We start from the raw sequence: 26,605 nt of genomic DNA on the forward strand, positions 1-26,605 counted from the left end.
CCAGGCACAAGGAGCAGAAAGGGGACACACCAAAGTCAGATCTTTTTCTCTTCCAGCACAACATTATTTGGCTTATATTCCATATCCAGCATCATTCTGTTTCCAGGACAGCTTCCTTGACCCTGGGGTCCTTCAGGCACAACAGAGGTGGCGCCTGCCTGAATCCAAGCGTGAAATTATGAAAGAGCGGGCTTGCAGTTGTTCCAGTTGTGGTAAGGGCTCAGATGTGAAATTGCCACTTTCTTTTCTCATACTGGCCTGTCGTACACGGGGCGGAAAAGATTGTATTTATCACCTGTCAGGGTTTGGCAGAACTCAGTTACGTGGAGCAGGACAGCATAAAATTATCATACACAAGCATGAAATTACAAAATCGCTCGGAACTGAACAACAAAATTATTTCATTTCAGAGGGAGGCTATTCCATTTTTTTAGCCTTGACACCTCGACTGCCAAACTTTGAATTGAAATTGAGTGTGAGGTGCTTGGAAATATAGACGGCAATAACAAGCAAAGACATGTAAACTAGCCATGCAAATACAGTACATTAATAGCCCGAGAAACCTCCCTAAGGGAGGCATGTAACTAAATAAATGTCACATGTACCAATAACTCAACATTTCTTCTGTATTGTGCGATGACTTATGTTGTGCATTGCTGCAAATTCACTGAGGCTGGCAAAATGATGGCTTGTTTGTTCATTTTTCCGTGTGGTCTTTTTCCCATGTTTTTATTTTTTTTTACTTAGCTTCACGAAGTCAAATATTTTTTTGAATACCGTATTATAAACGTCACTTCGCCTACAGCTTGCAAATGCCTATTTCAATTTGATCCTTTGCAACGCCAATGACTATCTATGGGATAAAGTACTGTCTGCCATACATTATAACTTAGTACATTTGATCAGGAGCGTAATTTTCATGTGGCAGATTTGACAACACTACTGAAATTAGAAGTTGCGTTTATACGGGGATACAAACTTCCATATACGCACCCATACATAAGAGCTTCTGGATAACTTATGTCTTGGATATTCTATGAGTTAAATAGCTGAGTCCAGAGCATGGGGCTGCCCCTCCATGTATTTTGCAGGGGGTCTCCTCATGTTTTGTTATGCCACTGGGTCACACTAGAGGATAGATCAATAAATGCTGTAGTCCAAAGGTGAAATTTCACCTTCCATGTGATGGGTGTAGTTTATGCGCAATATTCTATGACCTTGCAGGACAGATAAATATGGTAATCAGGGATCAGCCAATTTCTACATGTTTTGTATGTTAGATGGCAGCTTGCAGTCTAAAAACCAGCAATAGGATTCTGCAAAAAATGAGGATGGCTACCAAAATGGGTCATTTGCTCACACCATACACAAAAGCATGTAATTTAAATGTTAAGCATAATAGACACGCTCACTACAATGTATTTAATATATTGGCTCAGATTTATAGAGCTTTACCCAATCTGCTTGGGAAAAACACATTTTAGACGTGCATATTCACAAAACAAATATACATATGTACAGATTCTGAAACGTGTGTTCAGATTGGAGCACACACATCTAATCCACTCACAAGTACTTACATGTAAATGAGTGTGGTTGGAGACAGCCATGTTAATGGTATGGCTCTATACATATCAATCATTCCCATAGAGCTGCATAAACATCTGTAAGTGCTGCACAAGCCCATCCATGTAGATGACCGAATGAAGGGCCATCCAAGGGAAAAGTGAAACATAGGAAGATGCCAATCAAGCTTCTTGCTCTCTTGCAGCCCATGGCACATTAATACTGATTATACATGAATTATTAATACATGAATGTTTGAGTGTGGACTTAAATTATCCTCTTAATTTAAGGGGAGAAATGAAAGATTTACATTTTTGTGAATGGACGTTTAAAGTCCATGGAAGGGAATATGATGACTCACCCACATATATTGATACCTTGGGGTGAGATTGCTAAATGGAGTAAGTTAATACACCACACCCTACATGGTTAATGGAAGTTGATTAAAAATAATGATGGGGACGAACATACACTACATTTGTATTAATAAAGATGTGGAAACAGAAAAGGCAGCATAACACTTGTGTCTATGCAAGGGTCCTCCCTCTATTAGCACCAGTGCGTGGAAAAAGCAAATGTATTGTTCTCAAAATGTAAATGGAACAACCAGTGTTGAGAAAAAAAACAGTTCTCTGTCTGCATTGCTAAGAATAAACATTAACGTGCGTTGTAGAATGTTGCTTTCTGGGTTTTGAGAAGTGTAGTGGGATCGCTCATTGGACGGACCCTTCAAGCGAAATGATGTAGTGTACTGGACTTCAGCCTATCTTGCTGGGGCACTGCACAGTAAGTTCAAAACACTTCCACGATTCTGAGGAATATTAGTTTCATTATAATGTCTTAGTATTCTAATCCATGTGAACATATTAGATGTATTTAAAGTAAATTGAACAGAACCATTTATATGATTTTCAAAGTGTCACTTGTCCAAAGTAAGAAACAATCCTCAAATACATTTCAGTTTGCTAAAAGTCTTCAGCAGGAGATTATCCATTTAAATTACTGTATTGCAAGATAACAAAAGCACTGTAAAAAGTCCAATACCCTTATTTTTTATGCTTCACATGCATTGGTAATTACCATAGCTTGCTATTCAAAGACAGACCTATTGAATTTGTCAGTGATTTCATTTTGGGTTTACCCATCACAAAATATACCCTTTCAATTCTGTCAATTGCGTTCGTAATTCTACCAACGTCCATCAGAGTGTACCCTGCCTGCATGAGTTTCTCCCACATGTTCTTTTTCTCAATCTTAAAGTATTCCAGTTTTGAAGTGATTCTTTTTGTCAGTATTAATTGAAATAGTAAAGCAGAATGTTTCGATCAATGGGATTGGGAAATGAGCTTTTTTGCATGTATTCTTTGGTATTCATTTAAAAATTCAACTCCCGTACATGCTAAACCAGTGAACAAATTTCATTTTTGGATGACTTATGTTGAGTGCAGAATTTTTTTTGCTTAATTTTTCTTCTGGGCTTGACCATCAAAAAATATAGCCTCATAAAATATCAGGGGAGATGCCAAATATTTCTTCCACACTTCAAATTTGTGTTCAAATATATGCATGGGGTTATTTACTGCGGGATGCCCGGGTCTCGTGTGGCACAGTAAAATGGTAATTATATCTTGCAAAGCTTTGCGTTTCTTTGCACCCTGTGAGGGTCTTTTGCAAAACCTCAGTACATAACTCCTGTTACAGTGCTTGGGAAAGGTTTTTTCTGATCCAGCCTCCAATGTTGGAATGATTGGAAACAGCACATTGCTGTGCTGATAGGAAGCACAGAGGGTTCTCAGCTTCAAAGTCAGTGGCCTCTTCGAAATGTATTTCTTTTCAAGAAGATTAATGACTTGTATAGAATGAGACTCCAAGACCTTTGACAGTAAACTTAATAAAGCAGTTGGTGGCAATTATTTGGATCACTGCACTAATATCTTTTCTAGACAAGGACAGTGTTAGCATATTTCCACTGTAAAGCAATGCTGCTTTACATGCTGACACGTAAAAGATAGGGGGTTTGCAATAGGCACCAGCTGGCAGTAACTTTGGCCTACTGCTGTAACGACCCCATGGCCCATATCTCCCTTTGGCTGTGTTGCTCATTTCTTTTATCCAAATGCAACCTTTATATTGTCATCTAAGACTAAGAAACTCACTATGGAGTGATATGGCAATGTATTATGAGCGTTCAAGTGCCTTTCACAAGTACAAAATCCAGGTAATATCGCAAGGACTCCGCTGCATAAACAGGATGGGGCATCTTCACAAGCTGTATTCTGTAGCCAGATTTGAAGTACTACAATAGTACCACACACATTCTAAAAATGCTATTTACTTACCTGCTTTTGGAGGTCTCCACCTCTGTCTCGCCTATAATTTCTGTGCGGAGAACTCTGTCCACATGTGGAGATCTCCGCACAAGTGTGACTACATTGTAGTAGAAAACGTGGAAAGATGGAAAGGGAGAGGCTTGAAAATGGGGAGTACTTGCTACTAAATAAGAAGAGTTAGGGGTGAGTGAAGAGGGAGGTATATGGAGAGTTTTAGGGAGGGAGATACACCCACCCCCAGAATAGTAAGACCATTGCTATTTACAAACTGCCCAAAAAAAGCAAAACAGTTTTAAAGAATTCTAGCTTAAAGCTGCAGTAAGTTCAGCACCAAAACATGGCCACCCACTGGTACTCCAACATTCTACATAGAAAATAATGGAAGCAGAAAATTAAAAAACACCCTATTAGAAATTAATTTAAATTAATAATGTATTTCAACTTCGTAAAAAAATATACATTCAATTAAACGTTTAAAAACATATATATAAAAAATATTTAATTTTAAAATGTTTAATTACCTTTTTTTAATTAAGAAATTATTGTGGCAATTTCTTCAAAAAATGAATTTAACTATAAACAATTGTATACAAAATGTGTAATAATTCATTATACATAATAAATACAAGTAAACATTTAATTTACATTGTAATTACATTTTTAAAAGATACAATTACTATTATTTAATATACGGTAAATAAATATTTAGTCAGAAATTAGGTTAATGGAGGTGTGCCATTTTTTAAATATTTTCTACATTTACAATACGTACATTTTATTTCCAATAATATTCATCGTAAAATTCTTGTAACTTTTTAAACAATGATGTCTCTGTCATCTTTGTGCTTGTGAGATTCTGGTCTTGCACAACCAAAGCATTTAGAAGCACGTATGAGTTTACACAAAATGCACATTGTAATTAACAGTGTGACCGCATGTTACAAATTAGCAGTGGGGTTCACAAATTGGCCTATTTTTGCCTCACATATGCCCCCTGGAAATTAAGCCAGAAAGTTTGAAACTATATATTCTACTTATGGCAATAATGTATAAAGGCAGGACTTTTCTGAGCTTGTAGCATTGGCTTTTGGGGCATATATATATATATATATATATATTACCTACTGCCGGTCGCCAGTAGTTAGTTATTGTTACAACCTAGTTTCCATAGGAAAAACATTTTTTGATTTGCTAATTACTTTGGCGTAGTTTTATGAATATTTGACAAATTCTCCAAAAATAAAATCTATCAAGGTCAGCGCCTATCCTGAAAGTTTGGGGGTGATTTGTCAATTGGGGACTGGAAAAAAAGGGGGGGTCCCAAAACGTGTTTTCCTCATGTTCATTTCCATAGGCAATTTAGCGACGAGCTACAGCCCAAACTGTAGAACAGAATAACCCCAAATTTGACAAAAAGGTAGCGCTTGATTTAGAAACCGACCTTCTTTTTAAATGGTGTAAAATTCATTAAGACGTTTTTGGAAAGGGGCGACCACTCGGTCCCCCCGAACGTATGGCGGAGTACCACGATCCCCCCGGGAAGCCATCTTGGGCGGGAGGCGAGTCTCGGCTGGTATGCCCGAAGCGGCGTAGCCGGGGCGCGCCTTTTCCCGCCCTAGAGTGGGTTGGCCTAGACACTGACGCAGCTGGCCACGCCCTTGGGGCAGGCAGGGGCGGGTTTACGCCCGCCCTGAAGACGGATAAAAGGAGAAGCAAGACCAGAAAGCATCCTCTTGTTCCTGTGCTCTGAAGCTGCACCTCCTCGCTGCACGTGAGCTCGAGACGGAACGAAGAGCCAATTTTGAGCGTGGTAATCGTTCTTGTTTGTTTTTCAGATACTCTGTTGGAGAATGCCGAAGAAGGCGGGAAAGCGCATGACTACCGACCAGATGCTGCGCGTTCTTATGAAAGAGGTATCCGACCTAAAGAGGCGAATGGATAAAGACGAGGAAGGGGGCCCGAAACGTCCTTTGGCGGGAGCAGCTCCGGGAGGGAAAAACAAGAGGCCCAGGAGGGGAGCAGCTGGGGGAGACATCCCAGGTCCCAGTACCCCGCTCGAGGCACCCACTCCCGTGCCGGAGGAAGGGAATCCGATTCCCGTTGTGGTCACCCCCGTGTCCGGGGAAGATATGCCGCCCGAGTTGGCAGCACAATTAGCAGCGTGGTTGGGTAAAGGTAGCGAGGGCGCCATGGCTGTCGACGCGCAGGTGCTGATGAAGCAACTGCGTGAGACACGGGAAGCAGCGAAGGTGTCCACGCCGGCTGCAGCAGTAGAGAAGCCACAGGGGACGGGTTCAGTCGCAGAGGCAGCGTCCGGTTCAGGTAAGCGGCCATTACCGATTGCCAGGGATGAGTCAGCACCCTCTCGTAGGGAAAAGTTGGGTCAGCATGTCCCTTTGGCTATTAAAGAGAAGATATGGGCAGGGGAGTATGTAAACATCTTCTCGTTGCTTACTGATCACTATGAGATGGAGCATGTTAAGGGCCAGAAGGACCTCATGCATCCGAGCGTTTGGCGCGCAAAGATGGCCGCCTTTAAGGTAAATGAAAACATTGGCAATTGGGGCAAAGCGTGGGGGGTTTTTACATCGATCTTGGGGGAACGAAGGCCCGATTTGCTACCCGAATTGCCGATTTATCAGTCACGGATCATGGGGTACTCGGTATCACACGAGGGTAATCATTGGTTCTGCTATGATAATCTTTTTAGAAAGGCTAAAGAACATGATAAAAACTTAACTTGGGATTGTTATGATTCTGTGTCATGGTCCAAAATGGAGGATACTGGTATGTTGAAATTGCCATTAGTAGGGAGTAACGCTGGTGAATCCTCCCGCCAGTATGTCGGGACGCCCTTTCGATCAGGTGCGGGTTCCGACAATTATTCGAGGCCTGCCGGCAATACAGGAAAAAGGGGGGTTTGTTGGAACTTCAACAGGGGTAAATGTACTAGGCCCCAGGGGTCGTGCAAATTTAGACACAAATGTAGTGGGTGTGGGCAATCATCCCATCCTGAGTCCACGTGCAGAGCCAAAACGGGTGATAACGGGGGTAGAGGAGGCGCCAAACAGGTCTAACATAGTCCGAGGGGCGCCTTTACCTACCCCGATTGATACCTTGGCAATGATTCCCTGGCTCAGCGAATACCCGGATCGTACTTCTGCTGGGGTGTTGCGGAACGGTTTTTCATATGGTTTCCGCATCCCAGTGGGGGACTTTCAAGGTGTAGAGAAATGTAAAAATCAGGGCCTTGGGTTGGGTAGGTTCTGGGGGCATTTGTTAAAAAAATAGCGCATGCTCACAGGGGTTGCGGTGTCTCTCTGGGGTCCGTGCAGCCCCGGGGCTGCACTCATGTTGGGCGGGGGGTTGCGCAGCACCCTTCCTAGAGGCCTGTATGTGCTTATAACTTTGGCCTTGTTTGACAAATCTTTATGAAATTATTCAAAAAGTCCCAAAACGTGTTTTCTCCATGCAGTTTCGATACAAAACTTTTCAGAAGATTACAGGTGAAACTGCTGAACGGAATTACGGCATATTTGGCAGGGAGAAAGGAGATGGTCCAGAAATCACGCTTTTGTTTAAATGGTGTAAATGTGTTCAGTAGTTTTTAAGAAATATTAAATTTAAAAGATATCGATATTTGAGAATTCTGACATGTGATTGGCTAAGGAGTTACAAGCACAAGCGTGCGGCTCATTGGCTGTGAACTGTTGAAAGCAGGAAGTGTTGGCTACCATTTTGTTATTTACTCCATTAGCTCGCATGTCTCCTTGTAGAAGCCATCGGGTCCGCAGTTTTACCTCTGTGAGGCAACACTGCCATCTGTGTGAGATATGCCTTTCACGCTGCCTCTCCTGATATTACTAGGTTGCGGCTATGGCTTTAGAAACCCGTTCATTGGCTCCCACCTCTATACGTTTGCAAGCTAGTACGTTGCTGCGGGGCTCAGATGTCCCTTTGCGAGACTGGGTGCGAACTCTTGATAAGTCACACTATAGAAGCATTGAAAAGCCATTTTGTGATTGAGTCCATCTGCTAGCATCTGTCCAAGGCAACACAGAAAACATACCGGAGCTCTGTCTGTGAGGGATATCCCTTTCACGCTGCTTCTCCCGACATCAGTAGGTAACGCACCCGGTTCCCATATCACCAGCATACCCTCAACAACTGTATTCAGCCCTCACGTCTGCCTCTGTGAACTATTGGTGGGCTTCAGCGGTTCCGGTGGGACTTCTTGGGGCTGCAGTTGTATCTGTGAAGTCAAGACTGGAAATATACTATAGGTCTGTTGCTGTGAGATATGCCCATCACGCTCCCTCTGCCCAACATCACCACTTCGCAGCAATACCTTTAGAAGCCAGTCCGTCGGCTTGCAGCTCTCTACCTTTGCGAGCTAGTACGCTGCTGCGCCTCTACTTCTGCAAGCTACTACGCTGCTGTTCCTTTGGGAACGGACGGCCCGTAGTTCTCCCTCTGCGAGTTGAGCCCACAGGTCGCACCTGTCCCTCTGTCAAACTGTTCATAAGTCCCATTACATGACTATTGAAAAGCCGTTTTGTGATTCAGTTCGTCAGCCGGCATCTGTCGGAGATATTTCTGAAAAAAAAGAGATACATCACCAGCATTACCCCCAACAACATTCTTGGAACTGGAAGTGTCTCTGTACGGTTGGACAAATAAAAATCTTAGTCATGTATAGATTTACATATAAAACATTTTATTTAAACAAAACAGCAACAAATAAAAGTATGTACAGCCGTGGCGTGTCATCGCTGGTCCATTTGTGATTCACAGCCTGCAAGACAAAAAGTAAGATAAGATTGTGTGTCATGCATCTAGCAAAGGAGATAGAGAGAGAGAGAAAGTGAGATAGAGGGAGAGGAAAAGAGAAAGAGTGAGAGAGAGGAAGACAGAGAAAGATTGAGCGAGAGAAAGAGAGAAATAGTAAGATACAAGAAAGAGAAACAGTGGGAGAGAGAGAAAGACAGACAAAGAACGAGTAAGAGAGAATAATAGAGAAAGAGTGAGCTACAAGGAAGAGAGAAACAGTGTGAGAGAGGGGAAGAATAAGAAAGAGAGAAAGAGTGAGATATGAGGAAGGGGGAACAGCCTTTACGACGCAGCTGTTACACCGCTGTGCCGTTACAACAAGGTCTTTTCAACGCAAGTCGTTGCCACGATTTGCGCTGGAGGGCGCTGCAGGACAAGGAATTTTTTAATTTACTATCCAACACCTTCCCTACTGTACGTAGGCTGGTGTTGGAATAGTAAATCAAAAAATTCCTAAGTCCGCACCCCCTCCAACGCAAGTCGTGGTAACGACTTGCGTTGAAAAAACCGCGTTGTAACGGCACGCGTTGTAAAAGTACGCGTCGTAAAGCCGTACATCCATGAGGAAGAGAGAAAGAGAGAATCAGTCTGAGAGAGAGGAAGACAGAGAGAAAGAGTGAGAGAGAGGAAGAGAGAGAGAGAGCAAGAATAAGAGAGGAAGACGGAGAGAAAGTGTGAGAGAGAGGAAGAGAGAGAAAGAGTGAGAGGGGAAGAGAGAATGAGTGAGAGAGAGGAAGCCAGCCAGAAAGGGAAAAACTGACATAGAGAGGAAGACAACGAGAGAAACAGTGTGAGAGATAGGAAGAGAGGGAGATAAAGAGATAAACAGTATGAGAGAGTAAGAGAGAGAGATAAAGAGTGAGAGAGGAAGAGAGAAAGAGAGAAAGAAAGAATGAGACAGAGAAAAAGAGAAAGTGTGAGAGAGAGAAAGGAAGAGATGGCGAGGTAGTGTTGACACTGGCGAAAATCTTTGCAGCTCACTTTTGTGCCAATGGTGTGTCTCCAACCACGTGCCAGGAGATAGTGCAACCCTCAAGTTTAGTGATCTGAAAGATAGTATAGAATTAGTAATTGCATAGTACATACACCGTGAACAAGCTGTAACTGGTGAAACGCGCCGGTAGGCAGTTGCCACATTTGCCCAAATAAACATCTTTGAAAGCATCCAGAGGTATCCTGCGTTATTTTCTTGTGGAGAAGGAAATATTTGCTGATTTAAGTACATACAACTGTATACATGTAATTCTTTGTTTTGCTAATGCTAAATGAGTCTGGTGCACCCCATCCGCTCCCACTGTTCGGAGGTGTCTGTGCACTCTGTTGCACCCAGACTGCTGCCCACTATCCACTCCCACTCCCCAAAAGGTGACTGCCCACTGCTGCGGAAGGATGCCTCTATGCTCACCTTGTGCCATTGGTGTGTGTGTAGGAGGGTCCACCACATGCCTAAGCAACTTTGTGGTGCGTTCAGGTTGGCCACGCATCATCACAGAAAGATTGAGCAGAAGACAGAGATAAACAGTGAGAGTGAGAGAAAGAGGGAGAGATACGTAAAGAAAGTGAGAAGACAGGGATATAGAGTGAGAAAGACAAATAGAGAGAGTGTAAAAGTGAGAGAGGAAGTGAAAAAGAGTGTGAGAAAGAGGAACAGAGAAACAGAGGAAGAGTGGGAGAGAGAGACACAAAGAGAGAGGAAGAGAGAGACAGAGAAAGAGACAAACAGTGTAAGAGGAAGATGGAGATAAAAAGTGTGTGAGGGAGAGAAAGTAAGAGAAGAGGAGGGACACTGAGTGTCCAACCTGTGTACTAAACCGTCACAGCTTACCTTTACGCCACCGCTCTGTCTCCAACCATGTCCCGTGACCTAGCGGAACACTGAAACTCCCACATCTAAAAAAGATAGTACAGAATTAGTAATGGCAGAGGAGGGTTGGATTAGGATTCAAAATCGGCCTGGGCACGCTAAAAAAAGTGGGCCACATTGGCATATTCTCTTAATGTCTTCCAACCGATTTACTCTATAAGAAATAGCAACCCTGTGGGCATCCCGCCAGTAATATCAAAGATAGGTTTAGTCCATGAGGTACCCCGTAATATATATAAAATTAAGGGAATTACCGACACAATTGTTGTGTCAACATACTCTGGAGTTACGCCAACTCAGAAAAAGGAATCTTTACCTTGCACTTATTAATTAACCTATTAAATTAGATGATCTGTATGCCATACAACCATGTGTGCTTAAAGTGATCCATCTACCACCCTCAATCTTTATATATTTGGATGTCTTCTTAATTATGCAGGAATTAGCCTTTATCAAGTGGCTCCTTTGTGATTGAGAAATTGCGAGAAGATGTTTTTCAATTTTTGAAATACTAAGCAAGAACAAAACTCTTTAGCTGTAAGTTGATGTTTGATTTATCTATTCTATCCATTTTTGCTTTGAAGAATTTGTTATCTTTATTGTCGTAGATATTATATCATCATGAAGATGTAAGCATGTATATGTTTTTTACATCAAGAAACCTTAAATGTTATCTTCCTGAGCACATAGAAAATATTGACTAGAAAATATCTGTCTATCATATGACTTTAGTGTTCAGATTTATGAGTCCAGAACTGTCAGCTTGATAAGAACTTTGACTTTAGTAATAGGAAATATAAAACTGCTATATTGTTTTAGAACTGCTGTTTTTAATATTTTGTACAAAAAAATGTATTTTTTTGGTATACTCATTATTTGGTCACCAGAATACTGATATATGTCTTTCTTATAAAAATGTATTTTCAGAGTTTTCATCCAGTGACTCCTGAGGAAGGCGTTTTTTTCAGCCGAAACGCGCGTCGAGTTTTATTGTCACCTTCTATTTTTCGTATATGAATTATCTTTATTTGTACTGTCTTTGATTTAAATATGTTGTGTATTTATAGTGATTATCATGTGCTATGTCATTTTTATTGTATCATATAGTTTCAACGTGTTGTAGTTACTATATGATTTTTATCTACACAAATTAAATATATTTTTAACCTAGAATTATATGTCATTGTTCCTCTCTCTGTATAGTTTGGACAAACTGCACACTATTTCTTGCTGACGGCCTAGGTTTTTTTCTCATGTTGGTTCTTACCCTGCCCTAGGAGTCTGTGCATTTTACTACCCAGGGGGTCCTTGTTTAATTCCTACTATTTACCCACAGCTTGTCTGTGTAGGGCTGTTCTACTGTGTATCATCACTAACTTCATCAAATATTTTCTGTGCTCACCTTCTTAACTGCCTGTGCATCAAACCCCTTGTTCTATATCATTTGTGTATAACCGATCATGGCCCAGTTACCAACATTTGGGTTTTCAGATGAATTATTCGCCTCATTAGTAGGCGCAAATGCGACCACCAGTAGTGGTGGAGCAGCAAATATTACCACCAATGAAGATAGTCGCAAATTAATTGAGCTCAAAAAGAAACTAACCCGTATGGAGGCCCACGGGGAGTTTATGTTAGCTTATCTAAAAAATGGCATCATCCCAATGGGCTTAAAAGTTCGAAATGTTCCAGGCCTCTTTGTCAACCATAGACCATTTCTAGAGAAATGGAGTCTTATAGCCAACAGATGCTCCAGGGACCTGATGATTCTTATTATCGAAACAGCAAAAGAACTAGCCGTGGACATCAAGAAAGAAATTGACGCGTTAGAAGCTAAACTTAAATCAAGTAATATAGATGATGCCATCAAAAAAATAGAAGAAGCTAACAAGGAATTAGAATCGTTCAGCTCATATCTCAATAAGCGTAAGAATGATAAATTAACAAAAGATAAACGGTTTTACACATTGGAGGGTACATACCCGTACTTAAAGCAAGATTTCTATAAACAGAATCATTACGTGGATGAGATTAGAACAACACCACAAAGAGTTAATAATTTCACAGACTCTTCGGACTCTGAGAATGAAAGTACGAATAGCTACTATGAAGGGGAAAACAATTACAATCAATATAATGGCCCCAGACCGAAACAACCTTTTTTGTCCCACAGAGGCCCACGCCGGGGACGGCCGCGAGTCCACTTTCAAAATCAAACCAGAGGCCATTTCCAGCAAGTCCATCATCAACAACAGCAACATCAGAATCAGCATGCACACCAACACCATCAGCATCAACCTCAAGAACCGCAATTCATACGAGAAACCCGGAATCGCCAATACTGGGGACAAGGGATGTAATCCCAATTTTCAACCTGTCCACAGGTAATATAGACCACTCCACTGAGTCTTTATTATCTAAAGGCCTTTCCTATGTCCCCCATTCCCAAGTAAATATTTTTGAGCTACAGAAAGATATTATTTCTTTTTTTCGCAAAATTAGGCTTAAGAAATTTTTCTCACAGATTGAGGATACTAACAGTACAGCTCAGGAATTGAGACAGTTATCATTACCCTCCACTTTCAATCCTTCTCTAGAACAGCTAGGTCCTGAGGTCGCAGCTTTCGAATTAGTTGTTCTTCAGCAACTCGAAAGAGCGATGCGATATATACCGAAACCCATCTACAATCTAAGTAGAGAAGAATCAGAGTCCCTCAAAACCCTCCGACAAAACAATGACCTAGTCATTAAAAGCTGCGATAAAGGTGGTGGTATTGTCCTCATAGATACCAACACATATGAACAGAAAATGAGGACCATGTTATGTGATACTACCACCTATCTACCAGTGAGAACCAATCCTGTGGGCCAAATATCAAAGAATATACTTGCGCTTTCAACCGCAGCCCTTAACATAGGTGATATCAGTCAGAAGGAATTTGATTTTTTAAACCACCACCAACATAAGACAGCATGTATATATGGTCTACCAAAGATCCATAAAAGCACCACAGACCCCCCTTATAGACCCATTGTGTCTACAATAGGTACCAATACTGAGCCCCTGTCTAAATTCATAGACTCTTTTTTACGTCCCCACATTCCCAAAACAACCTCATACATTAAAGATACAGGTTCAATGATAGCTAAAATAGAAAATCTACCCTTCGATCCCAACTTACATTTGCTAGTAACCATGGATATCGAATCATTGTATAGTAATATACCCCAACATGGAGCAATGACAGCCACTAGCTGGTTTATAGACACCTTTGACATCAACTGTCCCAAAGAATTTCTATTAAAACTTCTCCATATTGTGTTAACTGAGAACATAATAGAATTTGGAAATACTTTGTACCGTCAAACTAAAGGTGTAAGTATGGGGGCCTCTGTAGCCCCCTCCATTGCAAACATCTATATGGCATCCTTTGAATCACAAGTCATATACAACGAAATGGCCCCCTTCTTTGAATCCATCTCCCATTGGTCCAGATATATTGATGACATCTTTTTTATCTGGACCAATGGGAGGGATTCACTGATTGAATTTTTAGAATGGATCAATCTGGCAGACATGAACCTTAAATTTACGGCCCAATACAGCAGTACCCAAGTAGAGTTTCTAGATATAATTATTAAACACCAAGAAAACAAACTTGTGGTTGACCTTTTTATCAAACCCACAGCGAGGAATACCCTCCTACATTTTAAAAGTTTTCATCCAAGATGCCAACGGGAGAGTATACCCTTTTCACAGTTCCTTCGAGTCAGAAGGAACTGTTCTAATTTAGCTGATTTTGACAGCCAAGCAACCATAATGCGACAAAAATTCTTAGATAGAGGGTATCCCCATAGACTCATTAGAGATTCCTACAAACGAGCAAGGTATTATGATCGAGATTCCTTGCTCACACCAAAACCACCGAAGGAAAACAACAAACTAGTCTGTATAACTAAGCACTCTACTTTAGATAATAAAGTTCGACACATTGTGAATTCCAACTGGCATATTTTGAATTCGAACCCCACCACAGTTAAACTTGACAAGCCTATGTTCGCACATAGAAGGAACAAAAACCTTAAAGATCTGATTGTTCATTCCAGATTTACAACCAATAATGCACGCTCTGAATTTGTTCAAAGATCGATCAATGATAACTTCCCTGTTAAGGGCACTGTTAAATGCTCATCCTGCAAATCTTGCAATAATATCCTAATGGGTGAATCCTTTGAGCACAATGGTTGTAAAATTAACGCAAGTGGTATGTGGAATTGTAAAACGGCTAACTGCATATACTTCATTCTTTGCCCTTGCCAGCTAGGCTATGTGGGAGAAACTTCGAGACCTATACAGACCAGACTGACAGAACATAGGTCAGCCATCCGGACAAATAAGACTGTGGCTCCCCTTGTTAAGCATTTTGTAGAAAACCAGCATGGCCCCAATGATTTTAAATGGCGCATTTTGGAAAAAATAAGGCTCCCAAATAATAAAGGAGGCGACAAAATTAGGAAGAAAAGGGAAGTCTTCTGGATTTTTTCTTTGGGGACTTTTCAAAGAGGTCTGAATGCTGAGATCCCCTGGGAGAATGCCATTATTTGACCCTCTAAGCATTCTGCCCATGGCTGTACCATACTGCCATGATTATACAATTAACATCTCTCAGCTTTTTATTTAGTTTTAGATCACTTATGATTCATGCTGTATTTTTTCATTTTATTCAAACAACACATGTTGTAGTGAAATTACGATTATTTTTTAACAGGCTATATTTTGAGCGCCATCTTTAATTGAGATATAAACCCTTTTTAACTGCAATATCGAGTCCATGCAGTTTGTTAACATCGAGAGAATCGAAATAGACGTAAGTGTAATTATAATTAGTTACTAACAGGATCTAATTTGAGCGCCATCTTTAATTGAGATATAAGCCACTTTCAACTGCAATATCGAGTCCATGCAGTTTGTTAATATTGAGAGAATCGAAATAGACGCAAACCAACATATAGCTACGTTATATGTATGAATGGTTTGATGCACCACATGTTTTCTACGTAGTTAGTTTACCAAACGTCATCCTGGATCATTTGTAATATCAGAACGGACTATTTCCTTTTATGTACAGTCCGTTTTTCCTTTCAAATAAGAACTAGGATTCTAGTCCGTTATCGCTGTCTCCCATTATACCCGGTTTGGATTTTTCGCGCGTTTTAAAGAGCCTTAAATACGAACTCGATCTAGCAACCCTTCCTTCATCCTACCGGTGAAGCAGAGCGCTCCCGAACCTGGAACAGCACCATCCTGCTGCACGCTCGGCGGCAACTCTTGATCAGGTAAAACGTAGCAGACGAACGTCTTGCTTTCCGATCAGTTAAAGACTTTGGCTTCTGTCTTTATTACTATATCTTCATGGATATAATGTCCTAACCCTTGGTTTGTTTGTTTTTTTACCGTTTAGCCCGCAAACAAGCCACCATTTATTTTTGAGTAAAGAAGTCCCTGCAATATCCTGCATTCATTGATTTGGTGGAAATCTAAAGATGCTGTGCCACGCTTAAAAAGGTACATATTTCGATATAAGGTCTATATATAATCCCAAAGTAGGCAGAACATTTATATTCCAACTATTACTAAGTTTCACCCATGTGAAAAATGCACACGTATATTTTACTTTCTCTACAGCCTGAAGTTAGCAAACACTTGGCACCATACGTGTGAGCTGCGGGGTTAATAGCTATTCACGCGCCCCTCCCTCTACTCTTTCTTGTGGATTGAAACATCTACTTCATAATTGAAGGTACTTGAATAATGCTAAATGAATAGAGTGTCGATATGACATATAGTATGTTTGGCATTTTATTGGTGCCAAAATAAATATTAAGCATAATTTTTCGAGCTAATTTATAATTATATTTTTACCTTCAGCTACCTCCTAGCGTTGTGTAATCTGATGTTCACATAGAGGATGTCCAGCTACACGTCTATCGTTTTTTAACTATTCGTCTCGAGTATTCCAACAACTTCCACATACATTTATGTATAGAAGATTATTAGTAGGATCACCATATTTATAAATCAGGTAATGTGTATACCTACTTTATGCCATTGTTATACACTATCATCATTCCTCCTCAAACCTAAGTAGCCTATAGCAACTGAGTAGGATCAGGATATTTGGTATGTGGTCACAGTCTGAGTCCCTGATACTTATAGAGCCTATAAAATACAGCTATGTGCCACGATAATTCCAAGATAGAGATCTCCAATTCTCTTAATGTCTTCCAACCGATTTACTCTATAAGAAATAGCAACCCTGTGGGCATCCCGCCAGTAATATCAAAGATAGGTTTAGTCCATGGTAAGCAACAACAACAGCAAACACAGGTTTCTGCTCCTGCGTCTCCGTTGCCTGCGCAGTCAGATCGGGTTTATGATTTGCGAGATCGCGCGATGATTAAGTCACCTGAAAGATTTCAGGCTTCTGACCAACGCTCTCCTCGTTCCTTTCAGGACTCATCGGCTCCGTCAACTGGTGGTGGAGGGGGCGGCAGGGGCCAGGGTGGCCAGCAAGGACGTGGTCAGCCCCGCCCACGAGCCGGTGGAGATCAGCAGGAAGGCGCTACGCCCAAGAGACCGCAGTTTGCCACAAAGAAAGTCACCGCCCTGACAGCACATCGATATGCCCCAGATAGTGAGAACGCGGCTTCGGAATCTGACTTGGGCTCTGACCTTGCTGGACAGCGCAGCAGAGATTACCATAGTGAGAGAGGCCCTCCGTCCACTGTTGAAGGTGACAGCGACTGATGCTTATGTTGTAATTGAAACTGCTGATACGCATGTTGCTCCCCCTGAACGTCTTTTTGAAATTGTCCTGTTAATTGAAGGTGACATGCAGCGAACTGTAAAAGGGGTATTTTGGGAAAATCTCTCGTCTACGTATGACATTTTGCTTTCGGAGGCTGACTGGCCCCCACCTTTTGTTCTGGCAGCTCCGCGAGGGGAGGAGGTGATCCTCCCCAGTTTCGCGCACACTGTATCGAGAGTGGAAGCTCTGCATTTTGCAGAAGAGTGGGCTCTGGCGCTCGCGCCGGCTGTGTATCGCAATCAGTGTGGCTGGGATAAATTGTCTCCAAGCCACGAGATTCCGTTGCGGTCTCAGCCGCAGCCTCAACCTCAATATCCCATACGGCGTGAAGCCAAAACTTCAGTCGCGGCTATCCTTGAACAATTGGAATATCAAGGTGTAATTGAAACGTGTGTGTCACCAATGAATAACCCCCTTTTTACTGTAAACAAGCCGGACGGCTCATATCGTTTGGTTTTGGATTATAAGCATTTGAACTCGCATTGCCGTAACTGCGCAGTACAGAATACTCATGGCTCTGCTTTAGTGAATAGTCTTAAACGGTTCAAAACCACGCTTGACATTTCCAATGGTTTTTATGCCCATAGATTAGATGGTCTAAGTTCCCAATGGACCAGTTTTACATGTGGCGGTGTGCAAAAAATGTTTCGGCGACTCCCAATGGGCTATAAAAACAGTCCTGGAGTATTCTCCGCACGCATTGTCTCTCTTTTGGAGGGCATCGACCCGGTTGCTTGTTCGTATGTGGATGACATTTATCTCACAGACGACGATCTTTGGGAGCATCTGTGTCGAGTAAATAGCATAATTTGTAACTTTGCAGACATTGGTTACAAGTTTAACTTTGCAAAGTCGCACATTGCAGAGTACACAGTGTTGTTTCTCAGCTACGAGCTAAACAACGAGGGAAAGGGGTTAGCACCTCACTTCCTGGAGAAATGCGCACAGCTGCGCTCTCCGACAACACTGAAAAAATTACAATCTTTACTGGGTTTTTTGAATTTCGGGAGGACATACATTCCGGAATATGCCCAGCGTATCAAACCTTTGTATGCTTTGATACAACCATCTTTCTCCAAATCATGCTGGCTACCTGAGCATTCAGCCATTCTGCAGTCTTTGCAGGCTGATTTGCTCGCTTCTGAATACTTACAGACTCGTGATAACCAGACCAACCTGGTGATAAGAATTATCCCTGGGGCGGTGGGTTTCACTTACCTGACTTTAATGAGGGAGATACAGTACCTATTGCTTACAAGTCACACTTGTACACTTCGGCTGAATTGCGTTTTTCCACTGTGGAGAAAGTTTTGACTGCAGTACAGATGGCAATTCTTAAGGAACGTGCCCTGTCACAAGGAAAACGCATGTTGGTTGTTACCCCGTGTCCGGCCTTAGAGGCAGTTACGAAAGCCAGTGTACCTAATTCCAAAGCTTTGCACCCTCGGTGGATTCAATGGGCTGCATCCTTGACGTCCCAGGATGTCACGTTTATTTTTGACGCCACTTTACGGTCGCAGGAGTACTTACAGTATGAATTTGTTCATCCTGCTCCATTAGCAATGCGGCCGTTGGAGGATTTCCATTGCATCATTTACACTGATGGTTCGGCGCAGGTTGCGCATGGCTCTAAACATGCCTACATTTCCGCATGCGCCATTGTGGTCGGTGCCATGGTGAACAATGAGTTCAAGTCCAGTGTCGTGCCCACGCAGACGCTTGGAGACTGCACCGCACAATTAGCAGAGCTTCATGCCCTAATGCTTGCATTGGAGTACGCAGATCCTAGTGTGACGACCTTGATCGTAAGTGACTCTTACTACTGTTTCCAGTCTTACAATGAAAACTTGTTCTTTTGGATTCAAAATGAGTTTCGTGATTCCAAAGGTAGCACAATAAAACATAAAATGATCTGGGTCCGAGTGGCGGAACTTAAAGAGAAGTTGCCACTCGTGTTTGTGATTCATACTCTCGGCCATCAGCGCGTGGGGGTCCACGCTGTAGGAAATTTGCTTGCTGATGAAGCAGCGAAGTCAGCGGTATCGAAATACTTAGTTGCAGCAGTCACGAGGTCCAAAAGCAAAATAGATAGTGACATCTTGGCAGCAGTTGCTGCAACTGAGAAGGGAGGTAAATATCCTGCGGGGTTCCCTTCTAAATACACATACCACTTAAGTCCCGATAAGGTTCCTTATGAGAAAATTCCTGAAGTTGGCGAACATCTAATTCCCAACTCGGATCGCAGAGCGGCTTTGATTGTAGCGGCTCATGAAGGTGTGGCGTCTGCGCATGCGGGCGTCTCAGCCACTGTAACACACCTACAACAGAGGTTCTGGTGGCGGGGACTGTACAAACAGACGAGCGAATATGTCCTTCAATGTGACATTTGCCAGCAGATTAAACCTTCAACTGCTGCGCGTCCGCCTCAGACACAGTTGTACATCTCTAATAAACCGCTTGGATGCGTTTATTTGGATCACTGCGGTCCTTTTTCTTCTGATACTGCATACAAATACATCTTAGTAGCAGTTGATTCATGCACATGCTTTATGTGGGTATGGCCACATCGGAGCGCTGATTCACGGACTGTCATTAAGGATTTGCAAGTCTTTGTGGGAATTTTTGCCTGTGGTACCTTCCATTCGGATCAGGGTCCGGCTTTCGCCTCTAAGGCGTATAAGGATGCTATGGTTTCGTTGGGGGTCCAAGTCAAGTTTTCGAGTCCCTACAGGCCCGAGGGCAATAGTGTAGTTGAACGAATGAACCGCGACTTAAAGCAATCTTTGACAGCTTGAGTTATAGGCACTGGCAGAAACTGGCTGGCCCACCTCAATGGCGTGCAACGTGCGCTTAATAATCTCCCTAGAAGGTCTCTGGTTGGGCGGACCCCGTACGAAATGCTCTTTGGTATCAAGATGTATGTCCCTGACCCCGATGGGCTAGACAGCAAGGCCCAGGCCACGGCCTTTGATGTAGATGAACATTGCAATGTTTTACAGAATCTACAAAAGACAGTCTTGCAAAGGAACATTTGCCCTCCACATAGGATGATGCGTTGCAGATCCCGGTAGTTGGCTGGCTACCCCAAGTTGGAGAACTGGTTCGAGAGAAGATCGATAACAAGAAAGAGTTTGGTCCCTCATATCGAGCACCGGTTCGAGTTCTTGGAGTGAAGGGCACAAGAACAGTCATTTTACCACCACTTCCAGGTCGTAAGGAAAACAGATTTATTTCTATTGACAATGTCAAGACACACAGGGTGGCCGATTCTTCATAGCATGACACCGGCTGTATCCTGTCCTTCCATGGTGAGGCACTCTGTGCTGGCTATTACATCTGGTGCAGAACAGGAGGTGTCCCTCGAGATGCCTGCCATATCCAGTCCTTTATTAAATACTATTCCTGTAACTAACATTGATGAGTTGAACTACACCTATCCTGCTGATTTATCGATGCCTGATTTACAGACTTGTTTGGCCGACCAGTCCAGATTATCTTTTGACTCTGTTTCGGAACTTTCAAAGAAACCCTCAACTATTGCAAAATATGCCACGTTGTTTAAAAAACATTTTTTAATTCCCCCTTGGACATACATTTGGTTGATCTTGTTTTCATTTTACCTTTTTATGTCAATTGGTTTTGTGTTCTATTTTTTCCGCCTGATCGATGGTCACTACGTTAAAGAAAGAACAGGAATGCGGTACCTAAATGGAAAATTGGCCCCTCTTTCCTCTTCACATTCAGCGCACAGACTGAAACGAAACTTAAATACAGTTAACATTACTGCTTGGCCTGTCCTTGATGGGATTGTGTGGGATGCGGTTAGGTTTCAGATACATGGGCCCACTGAAGTGATTAATGTTCCAAATGTGCTTAAATGTTTAAACGCCATATTTTCCTTCGGCTTCAGTTTGCACACGACATCTAATTGTTATTGTAGCTTTCAACCTAGACGAAAGATGTGATTTATTTGAGAATAATATGTTATTGCTTTGATATCAGTCGTGTTTTGTACAACTGTCTGCACACTGAGAACTGCACCCTCTAAGAATAACCTAACACAAGGTTGCTGAAAGCCTGATCCTCGCACTACATTAGACATAACACAAATAATGTTGCTGCCAACATTGGGCTCTGCGCGGGTTTAAGATAGAGTTACAGGGAATGAAAACACACACTTGATGCTTCGCATGCAGAGAGCTGATAGCTGTTGATGTGATCTACTCCTACTGAGAATTAAAGGTATGGGCCCGCCCCTGCTAGAACCCAAACGAGACCTTCTTAGATATAATATATTATACTAATTAGGGTGCGCGAAATATAGGTGATACAGAATTCTATAGATTTTTGCATTATAACATGCTATCACCTTTTGCTTACCCCATTGGTCGAAAACTGTACTCTTCCATCATCAATCCGGCTCATAAATCAGCATGTTAAACCTGAGGACGGACGAATCAACAGTCCTGATTCCTCGCTCGATCCGTCAGTCCTGGTCTCTCCCAGACCTCTTCCCCCCTGCAGCAAAAGAGAGCGCAAACGTCAACGAAAAGCGAGGAACAAACTCAGGGCTAACCCCAACGTGGTCCATCAGAACCTCTTTCCCATCTTCTCGATAGCCGAAAATAAAAAATCCTCTTTAGAGCCCAGCACAGTGGCACCGACATTAAACCCAACAACAACTTCGAACGGACCAACTGTGGACTTACCCATTCAACAACGGGCGAGGAGCCCTCAGATCCTAGGCACATCAACAATCGCCTCGGCAATGAAAACAGAGAGTAGTGATCCTGCAACAAGTACAAGGGTGAGCCCAGCCAGGTCAAGCACAAGGGTGAGCCCAGTTAGGTCAAGTAACACTGAGCAAGAGACTGCAGCAGGCGAATCTCAGCCCCTAAAGGATCTTCCCCTTTCTGGGAATAAAAAAACAACGTCAAAACTGAGTCTTACCAAAACCATTTGCAACGACATAGCTGCACGGATCAGACATACTTCTCAATTAAAACAGGATCTCTTCCAACCACCACAGAAGCCACATCAAAACAGATCTGATGCAACAATTGAAAAACTGATTCCCAAACCCACAATCCCAACTGAGCCGCGAAGTGACAACCAATCGCATCACCGGATTTTATTAGCCCCCGAGTACAAATCTAAGGGGCGGCACGATATTCTCAATAGATCAAATCTGCTGAAATTAGCAGAAGCCATACCGGGGCTAGTGGGCCTGGATACAAATAACATCGAATCCATTGAATTTCTTCCTCCACAAGGAAATCAACCCTCTGAGGTCACTGTTGTTACTTTCACACAGGCAGGATGGGCAGGAGCCTTTCTCGAACACAAGGCCACACTGCGGAATTGGGGGATTAGAGTGCACCCTTACTCAACGCCAGGGTATCCAACCACGCTGCTATCAGGCGCAACTACATCCAACAAGCTGGCCTGCACTAAAAATACGGAGCATGGGAGGCTCTGTTCTAAAAAACGCCTCAGGGCCGGATACAGAACTTAAATGCCCTGAAACAGCGGCGAGAAGCAAAGAACCAGACCACGCCTGGGGATGGCTGCCAGCAGTGTTGGCCACAAAAAGTAGAATCTGACCACCTGCGACAAGACCATTAGCAAAAACACACAACTCACTAAAACCACTCCCTTTGCCAGGGGTACAACAGCACTATGGGGCCAGTGGCAAGGGGGAGCCACTTTTCTCACTGTGCTCATGGAACATCTGTGGCCTACACCAAAAAATCCTAAATGAAGACACAATGTCCTTCCTGGGGGAACATGTGGCAGTTGCCCTGCAGGAGACATGGGAGCTAGAGGGTCGCCCCATTGAAGGATTCATTGAATTTCGGAAGCAGGCTCTGAGGGATAGCCGCTTCGGCCACCCTAAAGGCGGGCTCTCCATATACATATCCAACAATCTAAAAGGCAAACTGAGTCAACTTAACTTGAAAGAAGACTGGCTACTGGGGGTCAAAGTAAACTACGGAACAGACAGCGATTGCTCCTACTTATAAATGTGTATATCAATCCTAACACCCGCACAAAAAAAGACCACCTGGCCAGATTTTGCGAAACCATGAATGATATAGCTACAGATTATCCCAACTCGGACCGCATCATCATTGGAGACTTTAACACAAACCTTTTCCATGGGAATACAGCAGTCTCAGAAGGCCCCAATCTGACCAGCATCATTGAGGATGTCCCCCAATCTAAACCCCCATGCACATTTCCAATACACTAGGCGAGACCACTGTGTTAAGACTTTACAACGCAGGATATCTGGTGGTGAATGGAAGATCAGCAAGCGATTCCCCCCCAAACTGGACCTGGTCAAATGGAAGAACAAAATCCTACCTGGATTTCGCTATTTGTAACTCGGATTTCCTGTCCAGTTTGACCAGCTTCTCCGTTCTGCCAAGACTTGAGAGCGACCACAGGCCATTGGTCGTTTCCTTTGCCACAAACTTAATTCTCCACAAAAAGGCACCATTCACATACAAAGGAATACATTCCGACAACCTAAAACGCCTGAAATGGAATGAGTCTAACGGACAGTGTATCCTAAAAACAAGCAAGGATTTTATTACGTGTACTCTCGTCCAAATGGCCTCCCCAACAGCAATATGGTCGCAGCTATGTACACATTTGATCAGACTTTATCCAGCGACAAGGCAGGGCATTAACCGCACACCACCAGTAGGAGCAACAGCACTGCCCATGATACAAACATTAAAAAGAACGAGAAACAACGCACTGAGGTTGCTCTTAAAATCTCCAGAGAACAGCAACCTCCTTGACACATATCGTCATGCCCAAAAGGCATTTAGGAGGGCAGTTACCCAAGAGAGAAAGGACCAGGAATCCCAATTCTGGGTCAAACTGGTATGGGAAAGCAAACGACAAAACTCAAAGTCATTTTGGTCACTCATCAACAATATCGATCGAAACACAACATCATTCGGATCAGCGAACATTCAGGAAGCAGATTGGATCTTGTACCTAACAGAGCATTTCCAGGCACAAGATAACCCTGACAGCCCTGGATTAACATGGGTTTCTGACACTGGCACGGGTGCAATACCGAATTCTTCATTCGATCAAATGCAGGGGCCTTCCTCATTTGAGGAACTGTCTGAAGAAAGAGTAGTTAAAGCTCTTACCAAAGGAAGACAAGATGGAGCACCAGGCCCGAACGGCCTGCCGCAGAAGCTATTCAAGTCCGATGTCCCTTTCTGGTCCAAAGTGCTACTAAACCTTTTTAACTACACCCTGATCTACCAAACCATCCCGGATTCTTGGAGAGGTGCTATTATCCATCCAATTTATAAAGCCGGTCCACGAGGCAACCCAAACAACTACAGATTAATTGCCTTGTTGGACATAGAGGCAAAACATTTTGCAGGCCTCATTTTGGAGGATCTGAGACAATGGGTAAAGGATAAAAATCTGATTCCTTTCAATCAAACTGGATTTGTTGCCAAATCAGGAACAATGACAAACTTACTGGCAACCTCCACCATCATTGACAAAGCCCTCACAAATTCCAGGTCGATTTTTTGCTGCTTTTTCGACTTCAAAGCAGGAAAATCTGGACCTCTCGTGGAGTCAAACAGGGATGCGTGCTGGCTCCCCTTCTCTTCAATCTATTCATTACGGACCTATCAAGCACCCTAGAGGAAGTAATCAGTCATCCACCAAAAGTAGGATGCACGGCATTATGCAATCTTTTATATGCCGACGACTTGGCACTGTTCAGTCTCACCAGAGTGGGGCTACAGAGACTTCTGGACGCCTTAACGCAATACACGGCTAACAACCAGTTAGAAATTAACATGAAAAAAACTATGGTTGTCCCGTTTGGCAAAAAACGCTACAGAGGTGGAGGCTGGACTATAAACAAAGAAAGCATTTTAATCGGCCAATCGTATAAATACTTAGGGGTCCATTTGGACTCCAGGGGCAGTTTTACTAAACAGAGCACTGTGATTGCAGCGAAGGCAACAGCATTAATGATATCCCTGGCTAAGTTATCGAGGAGACTCTCTGGCCCCACGGTTTCGCCCTTACTGGAAGTGCTTAGAGCAAAGATCGGGCCTACTCTTTAGTATGGTATAGAGATCTTCAAGGGAAAAATGAACAATTCCCTAAACAAACTGACAACCAAACTCTATAAGAAATTGCTTCACCTGCCAAGGTCCTCCTCGCCAGCACAGGTCAGACTAGAGCTGGGCCTAACAAACTATGAATCCTCTAATGTTGGCTCATATCTTAATCTGATCCACGAACTAAGGAAGGCAGAAGCTGGTACCTTGGAATTCCTGGTCTGGAATGAAATTAGTGTGAGCAATCCGGAAGAAACTTACGGTCGTCTCCTAAACGACTATATCCAACAAACGTCGGCTACAGACCTTTGGGCCCTCAACCCAAGCCAGACTACCTTCAAAAACACAATCAAAAAAGTGATAAGACTGAAATCCCTGATGATGGATAAAGCTCTCCTTGCGAAACGTAGCCATGCTTGGGCAGTAGCCAACTCCTATAAATGACTTCACCCGGCAAATTATTTGTCAATAACATTTTCTTATCATCTAAAGCGATGTCTGATCGCCCTAAGACTGGGAGACTGGCGCTTCCTACAAAATCTCCCTGCATGGCGTCAAAAAAAGGCTGATCAAACGTGCAGAGGGTGTGGGTCAGCAAACAAAACTTTTTTGCACGTGCTTTGTATATGCCCCTTCTTCATTTCCCAACGCAGACGTCTACTCAGGCCGGAATGGAACAGGCTGGGAGTTCGGACTTGCAGACACGCCATTACTGCTGCTCTGTCCTTAGAGAACACTGACTTAAACATAAAATTGGCCAAATTTGTTCAGTATGCCTACAGACTCTTAGAAAAAGTGGACCACTGTGCAGAATAATGTGCATCTAACTCTACCTGCACTGTCCGGGAGTGCTAATTTCTAAATTGACGTTGCAGTAAGCACTGATAAGAAAGCCACATTGCACTCTGTTTTTTTTTTTTTTTTCATTTTTTAATTTCTTTTAAGTTGTAAGATTGTACTAATGTGCAGGAAGAATCTTTTAAAGATATGTTTTTATATATCTAAATAAAGAAAGTCTTAAACGGCATTACC

The sequence above is a fragment of the Lissotriton vulgaris genome, chromosome 11 (genome assembly GCF_964263255.1).
Source record: "Lissotriton vulgaris chromosome 11, aLisVul1.2, whole genome shotgun sequence".
Taxonomy (NCBI): Eukaryota; Metazoa; Chordata; class Amphibia; order Caudata; family Salamandridae; genus Lissotriton; species Lissotriton vulgaris.